Source organism: Tachypleus tridentatus, chromosome 1 (assembly GCF_004210375.1).
Source record: "Tachypleus tridentatus isolate NWPU-2018 chromosome 1, ASM421037v1, whole genome shotgun sequence".
In the NCBI taxonomy this organism is placed as follows: domain Eukaryota; kingdom Metazoa; phylum Arthropoda; class Merostomata; order Xiphosura; family Limulidae; genus Tachypleus; species Tachypleus tridentatus.
Genome location: NC_134825.1, coordinates 54763299 through 54773412, shown reverse-complemented (window position 1 = coordinate 54773412; position 10114 = coordinate 54763299). Strand labels below are relative to the sequence as shown.

The following is a 10114-nucleotide window of genomic DNA, read 5'->3' as shown; positions in this document are numbered from 1 at the left end:
AATAATTTATATATACTGCCATCACGTCGTAGCACAGTCTGCTGACTTATGCTAGTAGAAACTGGGTTTCTATTTAATTTTATAATTATATATAATAATAGATTAATTATATATAATTATATAATTTTTCGTTCTATAATTTTAAGGAAATAGGGTTTCTATTTCATTTTTATCAAGACTTCTTGGATCTACGTGTTTTTAGAACATCATGAAGAAACTGGGTAGCGATACGGATCCGTAATTAATTTCTCACAGTATTTGCTATCGCAATTAAAAGAGAGAGAATTTTAGACATGCCTCGTGCGGCTTTTTTTTCTTTTTTTATCTGGAGAAAAGCCAATCGTAGCTTCGAAAATTCGTGATTTCCAATCAGTCATGCCAAAGATCTGATGTCCTAAACCGTTAGCAACCATTAAAGATGTATTAACGTATGTAAAGAGTTAATTAATACACACACACAAACACACATTGGGAATTTATCTGGACATTATATGAACCAGGTTATGGACAGTAGAATACAGTGAATAACTTTCACGAGTTTTTGTAAAGTGTAGATTGTGGTAACGCTCCTGTAACTGAGAAGTACAGTCGTTTTACCTTATTACTAACAGCCTGTGCGTACGACATTCTTCTTTCATTGTCCCTGTAAGCCACGGTAAAATGCTTTCTTTCTATCTATATATACGTTCAGGGTACGTTCTTTTTACTGTTGCAGTTCACCATCTGCTCCCAGAAGCTGGCCCTCACCCCTGGCCTACTCAGTCAGAGATTTTTACGTGCGGCTAGGGGTTTATTGACCTAACCCCACCGTAGCTTGAGAGGAAAACCATTGATTGGCGTAAGGACACTACCATTATTGTATATAGGGGTGGGAAAGTTTCTCTAAGGTGTGGTAGCTTTTTTCAGTCGTTTTCTATTCGTGACGGTTGTACGTTTTTTTTTGTTATTATTTTTTGTTTCGATGGTTTCGTGCTCACGTTAATATTATTTTGTGTTAAAATGGATACTGCTACTTACTTCTATACGCAGGATTCTACAAGGTAAGTCGAAATTCACTTTTTAAGTTATATTTTTTCAAGTTATTTGACAACCGTGTATGCTCGATTTGGCTGGTCTTGAGAAACTGATGTAGTGACAAGATGTACGTGCTGTGTCATTCTGATCTACTCTTGGTGAATAAACCGTTCGTTGATCGTACTAACTACTACGAATTCATTAAGAGATTGTCCACTTCTGGTGTTTCGGTAACTCACCACAATTTTTTTTATTACTAGAATACACTTGCTGTGTTACGCTTACACTGGGAAAAAAACAAGAACTTTGAAGGGTGTTTTATATCCATAAGCATGTCTTGTACTCATATTTAACACTCCTACGAAAAGACGTTTCTAGTCCTGATTTCTTCAAGCCCGTTCCCCTGGCTGTGGTTTCGCTAGATAGTAGATAGGGACAGTGGGAATCTCGTTAATCCATTCATTAATGGATTTAAATGGCAATTTCATTTAAATACAAAATTATTAGCCTAATATTAATAACCTTTCAAGTTGCTCTGGGGCCTATTAGGCCCACTTTTCGTAGGAGTGTTAAAAGTCTGTAAGGCCGATTAATAGAAGCAATCGTCACAAGACGTTTAAATCATACTCTAATAATGTCGGAATAAAAAATGAAGTTTAATTTTTAATAAATGAGACACAGCATGTTCATAAAGAAGAGTAAGGTGCAAATATTTATAATGTTTAAAGTCTGGAAAATCGCATCATGCAATGAACTTTTTATATTTGTAGTAATGTTTGCACATCTCTCGCAAACTGTCTGGGATAATTAGAATAAACTGTACACTTAAAGAGAAACTAAAAATGAACATGCCCATTAGTATAGCTAATTAAATGTACCGCTCTGGCGTATAATTAATTTAGCAATTGTAAAGCGAATTAACTATAGCTAATGTTGACCTTTAACCCATCCTTTCGAAAGGTGGCCCGGTATGGCCAGGTGATTAAGGCACTCGACTCGTAATCCGAGGGTCACGGGTTTGAATCCCCATCACACCAAACATGCTCGCCCATTCAGCCGTGGGGCGTTATAATTGACGGTCAATCCAATTATTCGTTGGTAAAAGAGTAGCCCAAGTGTTGGCAGTGGGTGGTGATGACTATCTGCCTTCCCTCTAGTCTTACACTGCTAAATTAGTGCCGGCTAGCGAATATAGCTCTCAAGTAGCTTTGCGCGAAATTAAAAAACAAACCAAACCTTCCAAAAGTGGGAGAATAGTAGTAGCCGACATGAAGGTTAGGGATGGAGGAAGAGGTCTTTTGCACCTGACCCACCTGGATGTCTAAAATCCGACATACCCAAGTACCCAAAAGAAGAAGCGAAGTGGGCGAAACGAAAAATCCCAATATAAAAATCTTGTTGAAAATTTAAAATAGGAATTTTCTGGTTCTTATAGTGCTATGTGAAAAATAAGTGGTAAATTTTTATTGCACATTGTGTTCGTGATGTGTTGTGTTTTTATATGAGAATGTCTTCTGTTTAGATTGAATAACTCCAAACACTGGTGTTCTTGGAATTAATACCGTTAGAAAACAGGTTTACAACCATTTATCTTGTTGTAAACAAGACAAGGTTTATTTTATTTCAGTTTCCAGTTTACTTCTCAAACGTTGGCTGTGTTAGTTTTTCACTACAGTTTTGATTTTTATTTAGATTATTACTTGTGCTGATCGTGAATGTGATAGCATTAGAACGGCTAAATAATTATAAATGTCGAGCACATGTGCAAAGGTTTTGATTTTGTCAGTCTCGGTAGTACCATTTCTAAAAGGAGGCAAAGATTGCAATGGAACAACATACTTTACTTCTGAGTTTGAGAGAGAGGAAGAAACGGTGTTTTTCTTCCAGAACATTTCTTTATTTGTAGCTAAGCACAAAGTTACACAAGGGACTATCTGTGTTCTGCCCACCACGGATATCAAAACCCGTATTCTAGCGTTGTAAGTCCGCTGTTTATTGTTGTCTGTTAGTTTGCAAGTGTTATAGTAGTTGTTTTATACTATAAACTATTCATTAACTTACTGTTTGTGACATATCACTTGATCTCGATACGTCTTTGAAACACTATATTGCTGAATAATTGTTTATGAAGAGTCGTGTTGTACCCATATATAAGTAAAATGTGAGCTAAAAATATTGTTCAAACTGTCGAAATTTAAGAAGTTAATCATGTGAATGGAAATGAAATATTCATTCGTTCAAAATATTGTTTTGTAGCAGTTATTGCTGAATTTATAATGAAGAAAGTTATCGAAACAACTGTCTGTTAAAGTGAAATTCGCAACTGCTAAAGTTCCATTGCTGAAATGATGAACTATTATTACGTATATAAATTGTGTTTGAAATATTTTTATCGGAAACAGTTCTTTAACTTAAAAGTTGTGTTATTATAACCATTGATTATTATAGCTTATAAAAGGATCGCTCTCGAAGTACAGTATCATAGTAGTGTTGTAGAAATAGTTAAAATTTCGTCTGTTTGTTATAATCACAAAGATACAAAGCAGGCTATCTATGCTGTGCCCACCACGAACATCGAAACCTGTTGTTTCCCGCGGACTTTTTACTGAGCCACTGGAAGGCAAAACAGCTAAGGTAAATATAGTAATTTTTGACTGGAATATATGTACCCTTATCGGCCCGCCATGACCAGGTGGTCATGGCGCTTGGCTCGCAATCTTAGGATCGCGGATTCGAACCCACCAAACCTGCTCGCCCTTTCAGCCGTGGGTGACATTATAATGTGTTGATCAGTTCCACTATTCATTAGTAAAAGAGTAGTCCGAGAGTTGGAGGTGGGTGGTGGTGACTAGCTGCCTTCTCTCTTGTCTTTCATTGCTAAATTAGGGCCGACTAGCGCAGATAGTCCTCGTGTACCTTTGCGCGAAATTCAAACCAAACAAACCTTTATTTTAATGCTGTAACTGTCATAGTTACACACACACACACAGGAACATTTAAATCTTATGATTTATTAGACAGTTGTAGTTTGTAAACATTTTGTGATTGTTCTAAGATTCATAGATACTGTTAGCACAGTTAGGATGGATACGAATAACGTTTGTGAAACAATTTGTTTTAATTCTTCTAGCTACCATGGTTATATTCTTGAAACGATTCTTATTTATTTTTTTTTGTATCGAACTTGTTTAACAAAGCTATTTTGAACTAAAATAATCACTGCGAATATCCCAATAATATTGTTTACTATTAAATTGTCAGGAATTTGATTATGGAAAAAGTTCCCAAATATTCTGTGTTAAAATAAACGCTATAATTATTAAACTTTTAATTTTGTAGCACTTGATTATAATTATGAAGAAGCAGCAGATATATTTTGTCATTATTTAATCACATATAGTTTTATCGCTTTTACATAGTGACTGTTTTAAATGTTATACTTGTATTACTGAAACACGTATACGGTTTGGTTTGGTTTTGGAATTTCGCACAAAGCTACTCGAGGGCTATCTCTGCTAGCCGTCCCTAATTTAGCATTGTAAGACTATAGGGAAAGCAGCTAGTCATCACCACCCACCGCCAACTTTTAGATACTCATTTTAACAACGAATAGTGGGATTGACCGTAACATTATAACGCCCCCACGGCTGGGAGGGCGAGCATGTTTGGCACGACTCGGGCGCGAACCCGCGACCCTCAGATTACGAAGCGCACGCTTTAACGCGCTAGGCCATGCCAGGCCTTTTACGTATACGGAAGTTGATTGTTTTTGGTATTTTAATAATGTTGAAATGAATGAAGTTTCTGTCATAAGAGAATAAAAACAAAACTACTAACTGATGTTATGGGTTTATTTCACACAACAGAAAAGAAAAGAACTATATTTCTCCAGGGAGTTTTATTTGGCCTGACGGCTTCATCAGGGATACAATCTACATAACAGATTTTGGATATTTTGTTTCTGATGAAGCCACCTGGCGAAATATTGGAAAGACTAAATAAATAAGTTTATTGGAGTAACTTTTTTTTTCGTATATGTGTATGTGTCTGAATATAAGTAAATTTTTAAGAAGTTATAGTTACATTCGCGAGACCTATCTGTATTAGAATACTTCTAGATAGTAGTAACACTGTTAAAACAGTTGTGTGTTCTTGGGACATTTAAGGGCTAATCGTGGTCTACTGGTCCATGCCAGATTGTAGATGAAAGGGTCGAAACTCAAAACATGAGTCGCAGACCACGATTTGCACTTTCAGTCGTGGGTTCATTATGAAAGTGACCGTTAATCAATCCCATTACTTGAATCGAAGAGATGTACAAAACTTTTGTGTGACAGCGGGTAATAATAGCTGTCTGCTTTCCTTTTGGTCGTTAGTTCAAAATTAAGTACGGCTGTATCCGACTTTTAGGGTATATGACCTAAACGCTTGACTCACTAGCTTATAATGTGCAATTAAGATTTGAAAATATTTATTTCGTGGAACAGTCACGTGTTAAAACAGCTATAGTTATCATGGTGCTGTGTTAATGTAATTGTTATGGTCTAAAATAATATTCATAATTTTATTTGAATGCTGTGGAAACAATTAACATTGAGTTACTGCAGAAGTTGTATGGTTATAAAAGAGTTATGGTAAGGTGATGTATACAACTTTGACAGTAATGTTACTAAACAGTTAGTAAACTAATTCTAAATAACTATTGAAATAATTGTGTTAAGATGGAAGCAATTATCATAGAAATATTAGTAAATTGTTATACTATTAAGAAACTGCGTCATGGCCAGGTGATCCGACGGTCGCGTGTTCGAATCCCCGTGAGACCAAACATATTCGCCCTTTCAGCCGTGGGTGGCGTTATAATGTGACAGTCAGTTCCACTATTCGTTGGTAAAGAAATATCCCAAGACTAGTCTTACACTGCTAACTTTGGGACGGCTATCGCAGATAGCCCTCGTGTAGCTTTGCGCGAAATTAAAAAACAAACGCACAGTAAGAAACTGCGTACAATACTTGTTATGGTGGAAACGCCTTTTTCAAGCTCATGCTTATAACACTCTTAAACAACGTATCATTCTACGAACATTGTTACCCCTATCGTACCTTTGTCGATATTAAGATATACAATAGTGGATCTGGGAGAGACAGGTGCCCATTTGATCCATTCCTCCGGGCAAAATTGTTGCTGTTGTCTAAATTGGTTTTTAATCATTGGGCGACTTGAGGGAGGGGGGGGCAGTTTTTCATTGGACCTGTTCTACCTTTATTGTTGTTTACCTGTTCTACCTTTATTGTTGTAGTGTAGGTGGTCTTGTTCTCACAGAAATGTACTGAAGAGATAAACTTTATCATCATAGCATATGATACAGCGGTCTATTTCAATTAATAAATCATTTTTCTATAAGTTTTATCTCAAAGTAGCGGAACGAGCGACCTGCGAGCTTATCTTTAATTGGTAATATGTTAGCGTAATCGTGAAAAAATGCAGAATTTGTGTATGTTGGTGCTCTAAATGCTCTGTGTGTATTTTCTTATAGCAAAGCCACATCGGGCAATCTGCTGAGCCTACCGAGGGGAATATCGAACCCCTGATTGTAGCGTTATAAATCTGTAGACTTACCGCTGTACTAGCGGGGGGGGGGCTCTAAAGTTGGTAGTATATTTTGAATGGTTTGCAGTTTCTTGAGGTGTGTTTTTGCAGCGCTTGTCCATGTGGGGTATACATATTTATCTGTTGTTATTTATGTATTTTAGATATGTTCTCTGCTGTTTTTCCTGTGTCTCAGTGTTGTTACTATAGTAGTTTATTTTGATTTTCGTGAAAAGCTTCTCGAGGAATATCTGCGCTAACCGTTCCTAATTTTGAAAAGCCAGATTAGAGGAAAAATAATTCATCAATATCATCCATGCCAACTCTTTACCAACAAATACGGAATTGAGCATAACATGATAACGCCCTCACGGCTGAAAGAACGAGTATGTTCGGTGACATTAATTGAAGCCATAACCCCCATACGAGGCCATTAGTATAGTAGTAATACCACTGATAACGCCAAGTGGAAGTGATTTTTGTAAACATTCTAGAAACAGTTCAGTTTAGTTAAGATGATGTTTGTAATAATGAAAACCGTAAAATAATTAAGAATATCGTTTCAAAGGGTATTTCTGAAGCAACTTTATGTTAAGTTTATAGTTGTAATTACCAGAGCACTGATAACATGTAGAAATGCATTTACGAGGTAGTTATAAAGAAAGTTGTTTGGACATTAAATTACAGTAGGTAACGAACGTGAAAACTTTAGAATGAATGAAATAATTTCAGTAATGTCGTTGTAATTGTTGAATATGTTACATAATATAAAAGTTTGTCTTTGAACCAAAGTATTTAGTTTGATAAACGAATTATTTTAGAAAAGATATATATTTCATTGAATAGAACTTGCGAAATTGTTCTTACTGGGTGGTTGAAGATGCTTTTCTAGTTAGGACTCAATAAAATAGCAGAAGTTAATGTAATAGATTTAACTACCTCAGTATGAGTTTCACATAATGAATGAACTTAATCATCTCAGATATAAATTAGACAGAATGGTCGTGAAGAATTTTCATAAGGGAAACGGGAACATAATTAAGTATCAAACACAAAAGTAAAACTTATGGCTTCTCCAGAAAAGATGTAATTGTCTCCAACATAGAACCAAATGTAAATAAAAGGAAATAATCAGTTGTTTCTAACACAGATCCAGATGTAAATAAAAGGAAAGAATCAACACGTTTCCAAAGTTATAGTTTAATAACTATTCAGGAAAATATCGGTGTACCATATTATGCTACATAAAACGTCATCGTTTTAATAATTGTTTACGTATTTAATTATTCCAGATTTCATCGAATAAATTTTTAATTAAAATTCTGGAATCGTTTTATCTGTACATATTTTTAACATTTTGTAATGGATAAGACAATATTTGAGTATTAAAAGTTAACCTATAAAAGTTATGATTGATAACTTTCCACAAAGTATCGGAGTGCGTTATTCTTTGAACTGTCATGCTTAACATTTCTCTGTAAGTTTATATATGTCAGAAGGATTGTAAGTTATTGAAGTTTATCAGTTTTTATTAGTATACATGTTTATATATATCGGCGATTTCAACTGAATTGGAAATCAAAACTTTATATTAACTTTGAATCAGTAGGCATGAAGTATAAATATAATCCGCAGTTTTCACCCTCATACTTTTGCAAGTTTTTTCTACATGGAGGGTCTTTTTATTGTTCGTTGTTGAACAGTGTTGCTACACAAATATCCTTCTTCGGAGAGAACTTTCACATATCTATCCTTTCATAAGGCATCCGTGTTAGCACTGCACTTCAAAGATCAGGATTTACTGTAAAGAAACATATAGTACGTTATATTAAAAAGATTTTCAATACGAAAATCAGCAAGTCGTTTGACAACTACAGCTGATAAAAGGTCACGGTGTGGTTGAATGGATCGGAACTACACTCTGATATTGCTTGGCATTTATAATAAATAGTGTGATGTCACCGTTTTTTTTGGGGGGGTGGGGTGGGGTGGAGGATAACTAACTTCTTTTTTCCACCTGAAATAGCCATTAAAGATGTGTTAAGAAATTTAGATCTTCCAAAATGGACATTCTTTGTACCTCATAGGGTTGAAAAACAAAGCTATAGGGACTAACTTAGGGCACCAGAAATACCCATGAAAAGACCTGTAACAAGAGTGGTAAGCAAAGTAAGTCGTTTTAAGAGATCAGAGGCTAAAGCCGTATATATACCACAGGCAACATAATCGCTGAAGAATTTCCACCTGGAAAAGTATAATAAATGAGACTTGCAAAAGTTGATTCTACGACATATGAATCGTCGAATACTTCAGGCAACTGGAGAATAAAATGATTTTCATGCTATTCCGTGCAAAAACGTACAGTTCATGTTTCTGAACACAGCACCTATTGATTTGTGTGATCACACTGTTGAAAGGAAACCGTCATTCTTGTTCACTGGATGGATTATGGAAAGTAGACCGGGAGAAATGGTGTGGTGTGGTGTGGTCATGGCTGCTTTACGACAGTCTTTTACAATGAAAATTACACTCAAGGTCATCGGGTAAAGCATTATCGGATATGGTAACATGAGTTGTAATGGACGCTTTGAGGCTTCAGAACCGTTTTATTATAACGTATTTTACGTGTGTATAGGTGCTAAAAATCGTCGTAGCACCATGTCTCGCATATATAAATTTTTAATAGTTGAAACCAAGTCGTAGAAATGTAAATATAGTTAACGATGTTACTTTACATTTGCCAATAATTTATTCGAAACTATCGGGTTATTCTCGATGTCTTTTTCTCGGACCTGGTATCGTCTAATAGCTCGGGTGCTCGATTCATAAAATGAGAGATGCGGGATTGAAACTCGCCTTCGAACATGCACGCAATTTTAGCTGTGGAGGCATTATAACTTGACAGTTGCTTCCACTATTTGCCAATAAAAAAATAAGCCAAGAATTGGTAGTAAGTGTGGTTGACAGGCTGTCTTCTATCCCCTGAAAATAAGGGCTGGCTAGTGCAGATAGCCCTAGAATAACATTGCGCTAAATTCAGTAAATTCTTTGTAATGTAATTTAAAAAACTTGTTCTTGTGTAACATTAGCTTTGCTTTTTAAATTACTGTGATAAAGTTCATGAGATTTAGTGTTACAGGAAGTTAACCTTCAGAACTAACTGTGAAATTATCAGTGTATTAACATTCATATCCACCAACTAACACTAATCAGCATATGACGTCACAAAATCATTAAAGGCAAACCCTATCGCTTTCCTGATCAAATAAATGAAAACATCAGTTATTTATGAAACGGATGAATGTATTTCTAAAACTATTTGTTTGCTTTTGAATTTAGTTGACTTTTTCTTTATTGTCTGATATTAACCTCTTCTCATATGAATCTAAATGTATGAAAAATATTGTTGTCAAGTATATTAACATTTAAAATAGCCCTTCTTATAGTGTAAGAAACCGGATTTTTATACCTGTAGTGGATTGAGAACAGGTAATCCTTTGTGCTTAATAA

General features: G+C 35.3%; 1 protein-coding gene across 3 annotated transcripts in view; it reads left to right on the top strand.

Annotated features, from left to right (window-relative positions):
• The first annotated feature begins 609 nt into the window (after positions 1-609).
• Positions 610-10114, top strand: part of LOC143249061 (serine/threonine-protein phosphatase 4 regulatory subunit 1-like) — a 161005-nt gene continuing 151500 nt past the window's right edge. Inside the window, exon 1 of one of the 3 annotated variants that reach the window (XR_013027555.1) lies at positions 610-1040. The gene's annotated coding sequence lies outside the window, so the exon portion shown is untranslated. The remainder of the gene's footprint in view (positions 1041-10114) is intronic. The other 2 variants (XM_076498258.1, XM_076498315.1) reach the window with 2 other exon arrangements.